The sequence below is a fragment of the Tamandua tetradactyla genome, chromosome 5 (assembly GCF_023851605.1).
Source record: "Tamandua tetradactyla isolate mTamTet1 chromosome 5, mTamTet1.pri, whole genome shotgun sequence".
In the NCBI taxonomy this organism is placed as follows: Eukaryota; Metazoa; Chordata; class Mammalia; order Pilosa; family Myrmecophagidae; genus Tamandua; species Tamandua tetradactyla.
Window position 1 is genome coordinate 19,069,253 of NC_135331.1, and position 16,903 is coordinate 19,086,155.

The 16,903-nt window shown below is 43.2% G+C and overlaps 1 long non-coding RNA gene across 2 annotated transcripts in view; it reads left to right on the forward strand.

Moving 5' to 3' along the window:
* Nucleotides 1-16,903, forward strand: part of LOC143683699 (uncharacterized) — a 100,905-nt gene that overhangs the window by 63,659 nt on the left and 20,343 nt on the right. Inside the window, exon 5 of one of the 2 annotated variants that reach the window (XR_013175617.1) lies at nt 16,127-16,263. The exons of the other annotated variant lie outside the window; for it this stretch is intronic. This is a non-coding gene — a long non-coding RNA (uncharacterized LOC143683699). Of the gene's footprint in view, nt 1-16,126; nt 16,264-16,903 lie in introns of those variants that run through there. 2 annotated transcript variants of the gene reach the window in all.

Below are 16,903 nucleotides of genomic sequence, written 5' to 3' on the forward strand. Positions count from 1 at the left end.
AGAAACCAATCAGGGGAGGGAGGCACTTGGCCAACTGCATCTGGCGATTGGAAGCCCGTAAATCTCTTGTTACTCAGGCTGGAGATGGGTCTGTCTTTGCTGATAGGCCACGAGTTCCTCAGTGATGGGGACTGTACTTTTTGATCCATGTTCTCTGTATTTTTAGGGGCCTAGACCCAGAGCCTGGTATACAATAAGGTATGAATCAATACATGCTGAGTTACTTAAGAAAGGAGATATGCATGGCATTGTTTTCTAAACATAGAAGTGTGATTTAGCACATCTAAATTAGCTCTTATTATGACAATAACAACATGAAACATATTCACTTATTTATTTACATCAACCTTGTATAAAACAAGCTTAATGCCAAGCCATTCTCTGTGCCAGGGAGATGCAATGCTGAATGACAGAGGCTGGAATAGAGGCCCTACGGTAGCTTTGCTTGCACCCAGAGGCTAACAGCCTCTGATGGATGGTCCTATCACTTTTGGCTCTCACTCCTCGAGCCAAAAGAGCTCGACCTCCATCCACGAGACCAGACAGGCAGAAGAGGTTATTCTCCCTGCTCATGAACTTGACCCCAACTGCAGCTTCTCCATCCTCCCTTTCTAAAAATGGGTTCCCCTAAAAGAAAATGTCTTGGGCACAGTTAGTTTATTTGGAGACTCTGAAGAAGAAGGAACAAAGGATAGAAGGATAGAAAAGAGGAAAAAGCAGTGAACAGTGCATGGTGAGCTGGCTCTCACTTTGGCAGTGCTGTTGGGGCTCCTTTAAGGCACTGGATGGAATGCATGCTAGAGTTGTCTCCCAAGGATGAGAAGAGGTTGGAGTGTTTGTCTAAAGACTCATCTCCCAAAGTAAAAGGTTGTCCTCCCCCCAGGAGTGTTAAATCCCAACACTTTTAAGCTACCTTGCCATTGGGCTAATCATGTTGTGATGGCTCTGAAGAAAGTCTGGAGGCATAAAACAGAGGGATGTGGAGAACACTTGAAGTGAGACCTGGTCAGTGTACATTGGAACTGTCTACACCAGCTGCAGACAGTATTTAACAGGGCCTAAAACATCTACTACACAACCTCAGTTATAAAACCCAGCTTAGGCACAAGCTGGTAGGTTTTATTTATTTAATTTTTTTGAAGGGGCAGGCAGAAGGCTAGAGTCTTTGCACGGTCACCAGCATTACTCAATGATAGAAATATGATTTAAGTTGGATGAAGGGTGGGCATTTAACCCCGCTTTAGGGGAGGAGGCCAGGAACTGGGAGGTCTGAGCAGAATCTTAAAGAGTAGTTAGGGCCATTCTGGTAAAAGCAGGAGACGAGAGGTGGCAGGGAGAGGCAGAGGGGGCAGGCTAAGCAAAACCCAGGAGAGGAGAAGCAGCCTAAGTGTAAACAGGGCTCCGTATGTTGGGGCAGCATTCCTGGAAAATGGAATTGGCTGCAGGGACAAGTGTGAGAAGAGGCTGGGAAGGGTACTTTAGACCACATTGAGGAACTTCAAGGTTTTCATGTAGGCACCAGGAAGCTGGTGAAGTGTGTAACTAAGGGAAAGACACACCAGCAACACACTGTCAGACTGAGTATGTCTGGAGGTTCCCAGGAGTGTGATCTCTCTGTGCCACTGACCTTCTCCCCAAATTGGGATTCAGTCCAGCACCTACCAGAGACATGAGGTTTCTTCCCCCGATGGTGACCGTGCCTCCGAGCCACCCCGGCGGCCCTCCCAGGGCTGTGAGGGTGAGATAATGGAAGGCGGTGGTCTTCCAGCTCCTGGCCTGACTCTGTGGGATTGCCTGAACGTCTGTCTGGCCTTTATTTTTTCATTTCAGAAGGTTCTGCTTTAATAAACTTTTCTAGCCAAGAAAGCGGAGGACTGGCTTCCCCCTCCCCCCTCCACCAGTCCCACGTCTCCCCCACCTGCCCTCTCAAATAGGGGAAGGAAGGTGTGGACAGCTGGAGACTCTCTCAGTCTCCAAGGAGACCAAGAGTTGTTCTCAATCTGGCTTTAATTGCCCACATGTGGGAAGATTCTGGATTCCTTTGGAGGTAAGGAACACTGGTCTAGCTTTGTGTTTATCATCTTTAGCTCCAATATTACCCTCTCCCCCAATTACCTGCCCTTCCCTCTCCAGCTCCTGAGATGCCCACTGCCTCATCTTTCTTGCAAGCCTCTGTGGATGTTGGTGAGGAACTTAGGGGACTGAGGATTTCATGGCAGCTCAAGGATGTATTTGAGTAGACTCTGTAGCTCTTGGCCCTTCCCCAATGCCACCAAATAGACAGAATAAATCCCAGTGATTCATCCAGGAAGCTCTGGAGATGGAACAGCTGGATTCACAATCCCAGCTCTGTCACTTTCTACCTGTGTGACCTCCAGCAAGTGGCCAGCCTCTCTATGCTTCAGTTTCCTATTCTTGTCAAATAGGAATAAGTGCCTACCTCCTTGGGTTGTTGTCATAATTACGTAGAAGGGTGTGAAAAGGGCTTAGTGTAGTGTCTTGCATAGCTTAAGTCTGTCAGATGTTGATTATCCTTAATAATGGGGCACTTTTATTCCTGGGACTGTTACCATATAAATGCTTGGACGAAGCAAGCACTCAGAGACAAACAGACCTAGTCTTGCTTCCTCTCTCTGCTGCTTACTTACTCAGTGACCTGGGGCTAATGAGAGCAAGAGAAAGAAACTTATAGCACTTATAGCTTTGAACCTCAGTTTCCTCGTTTTTAAAATGGAAGCAATAACAATACCTGTGGTAGGTTGAATTAGATGCCCAATTTAATTAAAAAATTTTTTTACTGTATAATATAACATATATACAAAGCAAAGAAGGAAAAAAAGCAATAGTTTTCAAAGCACTCTTCAACAAGTAATTATGGGACAGATCCCAGAGCTTTTCATGGGTTACCATACCATTCTCTCAGATTTTTCCTTCTAGCTGCTCCAGAATATAGGAGGCTGAATAAATACTTTTTTCATCATCACAATTGACTTTTTTTCTTTTTTGTGAAAAATACACAAAAAAGCAATACATTTCAAAGCACAGCACAACAATTAGTTGTAGAACAGATTTCACAGTTTGGTATGGGTAACAATTCCACAATTTTAGGTTTTTACTTCTAACTGCTCTAAGATATTGCAGACTAAAAGAAATATAAGTTTAATGATTCAGCAATCATATTCGTTTATTAAACCCTACCTTCTCTGTATAACTCCACCACCACCTTTGATCTTTCTATTCCATTCATTAGGGGGATTTGGGCTATGGCCATTCTAGCTTTTTCACATTGGAAGGGGCTGTCAATAACATGGGGTAGGGGGATGGAACTAGCTGATGTCGTGGAGAGGCTGGGCCTTCTAGGTTTCAGGACTTATCTGGTCCAGGGACCCATCTGGAGGTTGTAGGTTTCTGGAAAGTTACTCTAGTGCATGGAACCTTTGTAGAATCTTATGTATTGTCCTAGATGTTCTTTAGGATTGGCTGGAATAGTTTTGCTATTTGGCAAAATATGATAGGTAGGAATGTTGGCAAGTTATGATAGGTAGGAATGTCTAACTGAAGCTTGTGTAAGAGTAACCTCCAGAGTAGCCTCTCAATTCTACTTGAACTCTCTCAGCCACTGATGCTTTATTATTTACACTTCTTTTCCCCCTTTTGGTCAGGATGGAATTATCGATCCCATGGTGCCAGGGCCAGATTCATCCCTGGGAGTCCTCTCCTACGTCACCAGGGAGCCCATTTACATATGTTCTTAATCCACATTCCTGTGGGATCTCTTGAAGATGTTATTTTAGTTAAGGTATGGCCCAAATGAATGAGGGAGGGCCTTAATTCACGTTATCAGGATTCTTCATAAGCAGAAGAAATGCAGATATGAGAGAGAGGAGCTAGAAGCTCTCCTCTTGGGGAGGAGCTAGAAGCCAGAAGTCAGTGGTAACCCAGAAGAGAAAAGAGAGGACATCACTGTGGGATGGGAAGTAGAGATACAAGCCAAGGAACCCCACGGATTGCCAGCCCGCCAGAACTCTACTGACTCTCCTTATCAGCCCCACTTTACTGAAGAACAAACTGAGGCTTAGAGAGGTATCATCCCTTGCCCAAAGTTACTCTGCCTATAAGTGGCAGAGTTATGATCACCGTCATCCCAAGAAGGAATACAGCTGTCTCTCTGGTTATTCAGGAGCAGCCATCAGAACTCCATACATTCACCATCCTTGGGCTTCCAAGCTCCAAAGGCTCCCAGGGAAAGCTGAACTGTGGTTGAAACCTAACTGGAGTGATGGATGAGGAGAGACAACTCCTACTGCAGTATGAACCCAGAGAAATGTAGGTCAGTTCCAGCATCGGAGACCTCACCCACTTGTTTTACCCCAAAGCTGATCTTGTCAATTTGATCTTCTGCTCTGAACTTCATCTGGCCTCAGGATGCTCTTGAGTTTCATGAATTATGCAGGCTGAACAAAACGTGTGCGCCATAGACTGAAGACTCTCCTCTCCTTCCTGGAAGACCTTTCTTTCTTCTGCCTAATGCTTTTCTTCCTCTTGCTCCCCCAGCATACTTTTTAGCCACCCTGCCGAGCACTCTTTCTTCCTGCTCCTGAGCACTCGACTTGTGATTGCACTGCTTTGTGCTGGTGTCACTGCAGATTCTTTCTCCTATACTGAATACATTTTGGAACTCCTAGGGAGTCCTTGATGAGCTTCTGGGAATTTCCCTGAGCAAGTTTAGCAGATTAGAACTCAGCATGGCTGGCTCTGATAATTTGGATCCAATCAGTGCAGTGGTAAATGGGCTCTACAATTAAAAAAAAGAGAAAAGAAAAACTGATTTGTAGCTGTTGTCAATTTCTGTGGTGCAAATATTCCCAGAATGACTGATTTCAAGCTACCAGAATGAGATCACTGAACAGGAATTTGGGAAGAGATGCGCACAGCCAGCTCTCATGAGCTGTTATAAGCTGGCTCGATCACACTTTTGGGTTCAATTCCCATGAATGCACTTCATGTTACTGGTATGGGTTTGCATTCTGGCTGTGCCACTTACTAGCTGTGTGACCTTGGGCAATTTACTTAAACTCTTGGGGTCCCAATTTCCTCACCTGTAATGGGTGCACATTTCTATCTAGGGTTGTGAACAGGGCTAAATGAGTTGAAATATGTAAAGTGCCTAGCACTCAGTCTGATGCAGAGAGATCAATAAGTGGTTGCTACCCTGGGCTAAACTGGGAAGGACCTGTAGCAGCCAAGGTAGGCTAGATATTGCAGTAGTAATACATAATCCTAAATATCCTAGTCTTTTTAGAAAAGTGTATTTCTCATGCATGTCGTATGATCTGGGCATATTGGCAGTCTTTGCTCTTCATAGTTTTTCAGAAAAGCAGGCAAATAGAGGCTCCATCCAGACATGTTTTAACAATCACCACATGACAAAGAAAAAGAGGAACGTAGTCAATTTTATGCTGCCTTTTAAAGCTTTCTCGCATTGGTGAAACATTTCACTTCCACTCATTTTATTGGCTAAAGCAAATAAATGTCCATACCTAAATTCAAGAGGGTAGAGAAGAAGAATCCTACTATGTACCTGGAAGGAGAAGTAGAAATTCCTGACAAGCAGCTTGAAGATTCCCATAATTGCATAGATACCATTTTCCCAAATGTATTGTTGAATAGAGAGAGGGGGAGAGAGTTGGAGCCACTCTACTAGTCAATCCTTTCCCTTCTGCAGAGCCCTACGACAGCCACTTGAACCCTAGCATCTTCTAGGACATGATTTAAACCCCCACGTTTTGTTACAGTTCTCATTTATAAGATCAGTAAATTGAGAGGATATGGTACTTAGCCCTTGTCCCATAGGAGAGTAAGGCGAGAAACAGGTTGAGAATGTAGGTTTCTCAACTCCCAACCCAGTGCTCAATTCTCTTAATTGCATCCCATCACCCCAAGCATTATTCTTTTCTATAAAGATTACTGGTAAAGGAGGGTAGATGGAAAAGTACATTCTAGTTATTCAGTAAAGAAAGGTTGAAGCCATAGGAAGGAACTGGTCATAAATATGCATGACAGCTCCCCAAGAGCCTTTGGGAGGAGAGCTTCCACGCAGCTCAAATTGGAACCTGAGGCTGAGGGAGGAACGTGTGGTGAGCTCTAGGGCAGAGGGACAAGGGAAATCCTGGCAAGACTTTGTAGAGGACAGTTGTTTGGAGCTGGATTTTGAAGAAGGGATGGTGCATCAGTGAGGGCTATTTGTTACAAGTGACATAAAAGCCAACTCGTCCTTACTTAACCAGTAAAGAGAATTTATAGCCTGCCGAAAAGTCCAGAGGTACAATTGGATGCAGGCTAGGTTTATTTTAGCAGCGCAAATGATGTCACCAGGGACCAACGTGCTTTATATCTTCTTGGGCTCCAGGATCACCTTCTCCCCAGTCATAAAGCCCTGCCATATTTCCTCACACCATTCTGTCTGAGGGGTAAAAGACAGTTCCTTCTGGTGGCCCTTGTGGAAGAGAGAGGAGGCTTTCCTGTCTTAAGAACCTCTACACACATCTTCCGAATCTCATCGATCTTGATCGGCTGCACATATCTATCCTAGAACAAATCATTGTGCCCAGAGGATGGAATATACTGATTGACTGATGCCAGTTTACCCAAACCAAATGGCTGAGAATGAGATAGGTCTGAATTGGTATTCTTAGGAAAGGGGGAGCTGATTCGGGGAAACCCCAAACATATGAGTAGCCATCACATCTGAGTTGATGGAGAGAGGAGGAGCTAGGACTAGAGGTGGGTAAGAGCAGCTTACACAAAGAGAATGGAACTGTCAATCAGATTCCCACTGGGACTGAAGAGCCCTGTACTCAAGTCTTTCCCTTCATTATGCCTTCATTTCTCTGTCTGAAATATTACATGGCCTCTGCCTTTTGACATATCTAGATTCCCCATTTGTGCTGCAAGAGCCTTTGAAAAATAATCTTGGAGATGCCTGGTTTTAACCCTCTGTATCTCTTATCATTAGTTCTGAAATCTGCTCTAAATGATGTAGATGCTCTGGAATAGAATTAGCTTCTCCAACACTTGCAGTGGCTGTGTCTGCAGATTGAGGTTGAGGAAAGCAGCAGTTGGCTCCATTTGAGTTGAGGAATGAGCTGCACAAGCTGGTGAGCCAAATTCCTCTCCCCTTTCTACCCCACGCTATCCTTGAAATATCACCTCATTCAGTAGCTGGAGTTTTTGTTTCCTGAAGCATTTACCTTACTCACATTCCAATGCATCATCTTCACCTGCCCTTAGGCTTGGCAAAGCTTTTCGATGCTTGGTTGATTTGGCTGCTGCATTCTGAAATTTGGTTGCTGCCAAAGAGAAAAAGAAGCGGGAAGGTGGGGACCAGGAAAGGGATATATATTCATCAGGGTCCCAGTAGGAAACAGATGGCATACTCAAAAGGGATAAATTAAGAGTTTAACTGAACTATTTACAGAAGTAGGGGCAGATGTAAGGAGACCACCAAAGGATGAAGAAGCTTTGAGGAACTGGCATCAGAGGAAAGCTGTGAACACACCAAGCCCAAAGGGGCAAGGAAGTGAACAGGTTTTCTGGAACCCTTCATGACCTGTGATTTGGAAGAGAGATGACCTGACAGAAGCTGCGGTCCTAGGTAAAGGCATGCAACCATCTATTCTTTTGCTGGTAGCTCCCATTGGACGAACCCAACAGGAAGCGAGAGGGCAGAGTAGCCTTTATATACTCCATGATATCAGCTTCCTAGGACAGGACAAGGCGGTGGAGGGCATAAAATGGTTCTGGAAGGGCAAATAAGTGGCATAGTGTCTAAGAAGTTCCATATTAGTGATCCAGACAGAAGTGAAGGGGCTTTGGTTAGGAAATGTATGGAAGCAAGGAAGCTGAGGCGGGGACAAATGTGCAGCCCCCTATTCTGGCCAACTGCTTCTTTTCATCATGTTTGGGTGATTAACAAAAAAGAAACATGGTATATCACAATATGAGTTATGGTTACTTCATGAAAGAGTCAAATGATATAATCAAATGATAAAACTTACACTAAAGTATTAGTAACTGACAATCTCGCTGTTTCAATAAGGAGGCACTAGAGTCTACGATAGTGAGAAGTGCTGGCAGAAGGGAAATGGGCCAGGGTGGTGAAGCGTGGAGATAGAGTCTATTGAAAAATAGTGAGGGCAGGATAGTGAAAGGGAAAAGACTCAGAGACAATCTTCTTCCATATTCTAATGTGTTCCATTTAGTGAACCACTTTCCATTAGGATTATCCTCCTCAACCCAAATTTATCACAACTTCAGTGACCTAGCCTTCAGAACCATTTTTATTTTGTATGCTGTGTGGTGGGGTCACTCACTCCATGTGAGTTTCTTTTTACTGCAGCACCATTTGTTGAATTTTTTGTTTGTCTGTTTTGGTTATTATTATTATTATTTTTTTTTTTGGGAAGTACATGGCCAGGAATTGAATCTGGGTCTCCTGCATGGCAGGCAAGATTTGTACCACTAAACTACCCTTGCACCCCTTCTCCAGAAGTATTTTAATGTTTCCATCTGGGGAACAGAGGTAGAGATAAGAAGCTGTGAAGGCATTTCCTGGAGGTCCCAAGAACTGGCCAGTCTATGAGGATGTTAACTTGGGTACTGAGATGTTTCACCGGAAATTTTGACCAAATCTAAGATTTGTTGGCAGTGCATTGGTGTACCTTGTCTCCCTTCCATGAACTTACCCTGGTCTTTACGAACTGATCTGGTGCAGAAGTGAGGTATTTCTGTCTTTACTGGAGGGGGTAAATTCAGAGAACTCCAAATTAAAAACAGGTTTAAAAATGAATAATGTCTCTAAGATAGCCTCCAGTGACCTTTACCTCCTGGCATTTATGCCCTTGGGTAGTTTCCCCCATGGTGAATGAGGGCTATACAATGGGACTAAAAAGCTATGGGGGAAGTGATTTGGAGGAAGGATAGATCGTAAGAGGCATTGCATCTTCTGCCTTGGTCCCTGGGGTTGCTGGTGCTGGGGAAAGCTGGCCGCCATGCTCTGAGGATGCTCAAGCAGCCCTGCAGAGAGGTCCAGGTGAAAAGGGACAGAGGCCTCCTGCCAACAGCCAGGACCAACTTGCTGGTCACCTGAAAGAGCCACCTTGGGAGCCATTCCTATAGCTCCTGTCCACCTTCAGACGACAGCAGCCCAGGCCAGCATCCAACTGCAACCCCATGAGACACCCAGGTCAAAATCACACAGTCAGGCTACTCCCAGATATTTGAAGCACAGAAAACTATGGAAGGTAATCGATGGTGATTGTTTTAAGCCACTAAGTTTTGGGGATGATTTTTAATGCAGCAATAGATGACTAACACAGGGGACACTCATTATTGCGAAAATATACACTTCCACAGTTTTTACATTTGTTCCATCCATTTGTTCCCTTACCCATCGTTGAATCATTTAATAAATATTTGCTGAGCCCCCATTACGTGGCAGGAACAAGGGAAGCAGGCTGCAGCCCTTGTCCTTGTTGGGCTTGCAGCCTCATGTCTTTTGATCAGAGGAACCTTAGTGTGATCATGCCAGGTGCATGGGCTCTAGGGACAGGCAGCTGTCACGTCCTTGCTTGGCCACTTCCTAGCCATACAACCCCAGGCACTTCGCTTTATCCCACTCAGCCTCACTTTCCTTGTCTGTAAGAACAGTAGCTACCCCATAGGAGTACTGTAAGGGTTAACTGAGATGATGAAGTACTTTCCCACGCCAGGCACCAAGTGAGTGTCTCTGTAAATGGTACCCGTTATTATGAGAGTTACTATGAGCAAACCTCACAGCCTTTCTGGGGAATACACTGGTGTTCTCAGTCACACTTTATAATCTTACAGGTGATGAATTGGCCTCAGAGAGGCTGAGTGCCTTTGCAAAAGGTCGCAGAGAGGCAGGACTTGCATTCCAGTTCTCAGACTGGACTCTAGATCCAGTGCTCATCTTAAATGCCAGAAGAGAAACTCTCCCTGATAGAAACTACAGGCTGCCCCTCTCCACCATACAGACTGTGTCTTTAGTTATGGGTATTGTCTTATCTTGCAGAATTTCTCTTCTTTATCAGTAAAGATTTTTTTTAAGTTTAGTTTTGTATTTTAATAAATTGTTTTTGGAACAGTTTTAGATTTATAGAAAAATTCTGAGGATGGTACAGAGCGTTCCCATATACCCCACACCTAGATCCCTTTATTAGATTTTTTTTTCTTTATTAAAGAAATTATGGGTTGCAGAACAGTCATGCATAAAATGCAGGATTCCCATATACCACTTTATTATTGACACCTTGCATCAGTGTGGAATGTTTGTTTCAATTGGTGATAGATTCCCTATTAACATCTTGCATTCATATGGTCATTTGTTGCAATTAATGAACTGATATTGATGCATTTTTAACAACTAAAGTCCATAGTTTAGTTGGATTTTCCTAGTTTTTCCCTAATGTTTTTTTCTGATCTAAGATCCCATTCAGTATCCCACTTTACATTCTTTTGCCATGTCTCCTTAGGCCCCTTTTGTCTGTGATAGTTTCTTTTTCTTTCTTTCTTTTTTTTTCATTGTTTTTTCTTGTTAAATTTAACATATACAAAGAAAAGAAAGAAAAAAGCAGATTTTCAAAGTACACTTCAACGAGTGGTTACCTAACAAATTTTAGAGTCTGTTATGGGCTACCATTCCACTATTTCAGATTTTTCTTTCTTGCTTCTCCAAAACGCTAGAGGCCAGAAGAGATTTTTTTTTTCTTTTTTTGTGAAAGATAACATATATACAAAAAGGCAATAAATTTCAAAGCACATCGCAACAGTTAGTTGTAGAAGAGATTTCAGAGTTTGGTATGGGTTATAATTTCACAATTTTAGGTTTTTATTTACAGCTGCTCTAAGATACTGGAGACTAAAAAAATATCAATATAATGAATCAGCAATCATACTCGTTTGTTAAACCCTACCTTCTCTGTATAACTCCACTATCACCTTTGATCTTTCTATCCCACTCTTTAGGGGTATTTGGGCTAAGGCCATTCTAACTTTCTCATGTTGGGTGGGGTTATTGATGGTATGAGATAGGGGGATGGAACTCGTTGATGTTCTGGAGAGGCTGGCCCCTGTAGGTTTCAGGACTTATGTGATAGTTTCATAGACTTTCCTTGTTTTTGAGGAACTTGGCGTTTTGAGGAGTACTCTATTGGAATTTGCGGATGTTTTCTTCATGATTAGACTGGGGTTATGGGCTTTGGGGAGGAAGATCATGGAGGCAACGTGCCATCTTCATCCCATTGTGTTGAGGATGCATGCTTGCCTTGGCACAATTGACGCTGACCTTGACCTCCTCATTGACACTGACCTTGACCTCCTCATTGATGCTGACCTTGACCTCCTGGCTGAGGTAGTGTTTATAGGGTTTGTCCAGTGTGAAGATCTGCTTTTTGTCCCCCTTTTTCCATCCTGCCCTCTTTGGAAGAAAGTCACAATGTAGCTTCCACTTCAGGAGTGGGGATTTATGCTCTCCCCCTTCCTTGAGGACAAAATATCTACATAAATTATCAGCTAAGAGTTTTGACTTGATTTTCTTGTGGTGGAATTTTCACACACCTCCCACCTTTGGTGTAGCTGAGAAGGAGGACCTGAGGGGCTGGACCCACGCCATGGAGGGCGGGATCTACTACCAGAAGCTTCGGGTCGCAAGCAGCACCAACAGGTCCTGGAGCTGGGGAATTCAGCGACTCATTCAGGGGCCATCAGAGCTCATTGGTGAGTCTACTGGACTGACTCAGGCCCACAGCTAATTACAGCAGCAGCTGACAACTGCTCCTGGCAGCTGGGTCATGCTTGGGATGACCTTGGGAGATCAAGGATGCTCAGTGGAGTCCTCTCATCTCTCTGGGGTCTTCCTTAATGCCTCCCCAATTCTCAGAACTAAACCCTCATAAGGTTGTCATGAGGATTAAATGAGGTAGTATTTGTAATGCATTTAGAAAAACACTTGCCATTTATTTAGTAAGCCCTAAATAAGCATTAGATAAATGACACACTTTCTGTGTGCTGGGCTTTTGTTTTTTTTCAGTATGGAATCTGCAAGTGTGGGGCTCTGGTGTCAGACTGCCTTGGTTTGCAGCCCAGGTTTCACAGCTTCCCCGTGGGGTGAACTGGGACAAAGCTCTTCCTCTGTGGAATAGGAGTGGCAGATGCTTCACCCATAGGGTTTGGTGGGGATCAGCAGGGTTAGTATGCATTAGTCATCCTTTTGCTGCATTAGGGAGAAACCATCCTTTTACACCCATAACAATCCTATGAGGTCAGTGCCATCTTCACACACACACACACACACACACACACACACACACACACACACACACACACATACACACACACTTTGCAGATGAGGAAATCAAGTCTCATAGAATGATGCCACTTGCCCAGCCACTTGCCCGGAGTCACCTGCCTGGGATGTGGCAGCCTCAGGATCAGAGCTTGTACCCATCTGACCCCAGAAACCCCAGTTTCAGAGGCTTTGGCACTTTTTCAAGTGGATGCCACCAGCCCTACCCCTTCCTGGTATCTCTCAACTCAGGGGGGCCTTCTTTGGCTGAGTCTGGCAGTCTCTCCCTCTACAAAGGAAGGGCTCTAGTGACTGAACAAAACAAAGAGCCCAGCACTCATTGCAGTGCAAACACACAGGTGGGGTTCCCACCTGGCTTAAAGTAAACATCTCAGTTACCACAAAGCTGCAGGTGAGTTCCTCTTTTGGATCAATTAAATTGTTGACAGCTGGCACAGGAGGCTACATACAAATCGACAGCCAAGGAGCCTCTGAGTGCAGCTGTGTGTGTGCCCAAATGGGGGCTTGAGACTGGGAATGAACTGCTGTCAGGGTACTTCAAATATTTCGATGCCATCCACGGTAAGAAATGCATTTCCCTCACTATCAGAACACGGCACACCTGCACCAAAAGGCACCTGCACAGATACAGGCACCCATGTCTACATGGTGATCTTTTCCTTTCCATTAAAAAATGCTGATTTCAACCTGCTCAATTATTGTCATGAATCCTTAACTAGGTGGCAGCCCACATTTTGAAAAATGTTGAACACTTGAATATACTGGGAAGATTTCCTTAGTGTGTTTCTGTGAGTGAAGGACAAGTCTGGCATGTGTGGCACAGACCTTAGCCCTAAAGGTTTGCAGAATTCTACTGCAGGGCAGCAGTGGCTCAGTGGCAGAGTTCTCGGCTGCCATGCTGGAGACCTGGGTTCAGTTCTTGGTGCCTGCCCATGCAAAAGAAAAAAAAAAATTCTACTGCAGTCTGTACACCCCTGCCTGTCTCTCTGACCTCCTCGCTTATTCTCTTCCTCACTAACTTCACCCCCTGCTATAGTGGCCTCCTTGCTCTTTCTGGGACGCATGAAGCACTTCCATACCCACGTCGAGATTTTTGCACCCAGCTTTTCTCACTGTCCTGAACCCTGTCCCTCCCAGGTCTGGCTTCCTGAAGGTCTGTCCCTGTGCAGATGTCAGCTTATCAGCAAACATTTCTTTGACCGCTCCCTATAAAATGGAAAGCCCCTCTTTCAAATGAAATGAAGCATTATACTTTTCCATATATACGTACTGCTTTATTTTTCTTCTTAGCACTCATCACTACTCAATACATAATTATTATGGTCTATCTCTCTCCCTTCAAAGGATGTTGCACAAAGGCAGGGAATTTGTCTGTTTGGTTTATTGCTGTATTTCAGAGTCTAGAAAAGTGTCTGGTACATAGTAAGTACTGAGTAAGTGTGGTGGCTTGGAGCTATGTACTACAGAAAAACATGTTCTTAATCTTAGTCCATTCCCGTGGTTATGAGCCTATTGTAAATAGGACCTTTTTTTATATTGACAGATCTTCACGCACATACATTCCGTACATGGTGTACAATCAGTGGCTCCCAATATCATCACATAGTTGTGTATTCATCATGATGATCATTTTCTAGAACTGTAAATAGGACCTTTTGATGAGGGTCCTTCAGTTAAGGTGTGGCCCAACTGAATCAGGGTGAGTCTTAATCCTGTTACTGGAATCCTTTATGAGCAGAATGAAATTCGGACGCACAGAGAGAGAAAGCCATGGGAAGGGGGCTGGAAGTCAATGCAATCCAGAGGAGCAAGGAGAGGCTGCCATGTGCAATGCTGTGTGATAGAGGAGCCAAGGACCAAGGATTGTCCACAGCCAGCCCCAGAATGCCACAGTCTTTGGGGAGAAAGTGTCATCTTAATGACATTTAGATTTTTAGCTTCTCCTAGCCTCCAAATCGTGGGCCAATAAATTCCCATTATTTAAGCCAACTGTGCTGGTTTGAGAGGACTATGTACCCTAGAAAAGCCATGTTTTAACCCTGATCCATCGTGTGGAGCCAGCTGTTTCTTTTAATCCCTGTTGATGCTTTAGATTGGAAACTTAATTATCTCCATGGAGATGTGACTCGGCCAATTGTGGGTATTAACCTTTGATCAGAGGGAGATGTGACTCCACCCATTCCAGGTGGGTCTTGATTAAGTTACTGGAATCCTTTAAAAGAGAAAGCATTTTGAAATGAGCAACAGAGCCACGAGAGGCGAGAGCCACAAGAACCACGAGAGCCCACCCAGCCAGACACTTTTGGAGATGAAGATGGATAATGCCCCCAGGATCGTTTCATGGAACAAGAAGCCTAGAGAGAAAACCAGCAGACGTTGCCATGTTTGCCGTGTGCCTTTCCAGTTGAGAGAGAAAACCTGAACGTCATTAGCCTTCTGGAACCAAGGTATCTTTCCCTGGATGCCTTAGATTGGACATTTCTATAGACTTGCTTTACTTTGGACATTTTCACAGCTTTAGAACTAAAGAACTGATTTAATAAACTAAAGCAATTTAATAAATTCCCCTTTTTAAGGGCCATTCTGTTTCTGATTTATCGCATTCCAGCAGCTAGCAAGCTAGAACACCAGTCTGTTGCCTAATATTCATTTTAAAGCCAGGAAACTAAAATAAGAAGCTTTTGTCAATGGCACAGTGCCTGACACATAACAAACATGTAATAAACACATAATAAAACATGATTTTATCTTCTACATTTGATTATTTTGTACTTTTCTGAGAAAATATTTTTTAACAGCTATATTGAGAGATAATTCACATACCATATAATTCACCCATTTAAAGTGTATAATTCAATTGTTTTTAATATATTCAGAGATATGTGCAACCACTGTCACAGTAAATTTTAGTACATTTTCATCATGTCAGAAAGACACTTTGAAAAAAATAAATAAAAATAACTGCTTTGGGTGGGCAGTGGTGGCTCAGTGGCAGAGTTCTTGCCTGCTGTGCCGGAGACCCAGGTTCGCTTCCTGGTGCCTGCCCAGGCTAAATAAATAAATAAATAAATAAATAAATAAATAAATAAAAAGGCACCTTGTACCTTTTAGCTATCACCTCTCTATCCCCTACCCTCTCTCAACCTTAAAAATCCCTATTCCACTTTTTGTCTCTATGGATTTGCTTATTTTGGATATTTCACATAAATGGAAACGTATAATGTATGGTGTGCTGGTTTGAAAGGAGGTACATACCCTAGAAAAGCTCTGTTTTAATCTAAATCCCATTTCATAAAGGCAGAATCATCCCTATTCAATACTGTATGTTTGAATCTGTAATTAGATCATCTCCCTGGAGATGTGACTCAATCAAGAGTGGTTGTTAAGCTGGATTGGGAGAAATGTGTCTCCATCCATTTGAGTGGGTCTTGATTAGTTTCTGGAATCCTATAAAATAGGGAACATTTTGGAGAATGAAAGAGATTCAGAGACAGCAAAGCAGAACGATGTAGCCACGAGAAGCAGAGTCCACCAGCCAGCGACCATTGGAGATGAAGAAGAAAATGCCTCCTGGGGAGCTCATTGCATTTATTATAGATATATTGCAAATCTTTCTATACACTTGCTTTACTTTGGACATTTTCACAGCTTTAGAACTAAAGAACTTATTTAATAAACTAAAGCAATTTAATAAATTCCCCTTTTTAAGGGCCATTCTGTTTCTGATTTATCGCATTCCAGCAGCTAGCAAGCTAGAACAGGAAGCAGGAGAAGAAGCTAGCAGATGACGTTGTGTTCACCATGTGCCCTTCCAGATGAGAGAGAAACTCTGTGTTCGCCATGTGCCTTCTCCCTTGAGAGAGAAACCGTGAACTTCATTGGCCTTCTTGAACCAAGGTGTTTTTCCCTGGATGCCTTAGATTGGACATTTCTATAGACTTGTTTTAACTGGGACATTTTCTCAGCTTTAGAACTGTAAACTAGCAACTTATTAAATTCCCCTTTATAAAAGTCATTCCATTGCTGGTATATTGCATTTTGGCAAATAGCAAACTAGAACATAGGGGTCTTTTCTGAAAGGCTTCTTTCACTTAGCATAATGTTTTCAAGGTTCATCTATGTTGTAGCATTTATTAGAGTGTCATTTCTTTTTATGGCTGAATAATATTTCATTGTATGGATTTACTACATTTTGTTTAACCGTTCATCAGTTGTTGGATATTTGGGTTCTTTCCATTTTTGACTGTTGTGAATAATGTTATAAGCATTCATGGACAAATTTTTATAGGAACATATGTTTTCATTTCTCTTGGGTAAAGAGTGGAATTTCTGGGTTATATGGTAACTATATGTTTAATTGTTTGAGAAACTGCCAGACTGTTTTCCAAAGTGGCTGCACCATTTTATATTTCTTCCAGTACTGTATGAAGGATCTAACTTCTCCACTTTCTCACCAGCGCTTGTTATTATCTGGTTTTTTGATTCTTTCCATCCTAGTAGGTATAAAGTTGTATCTCT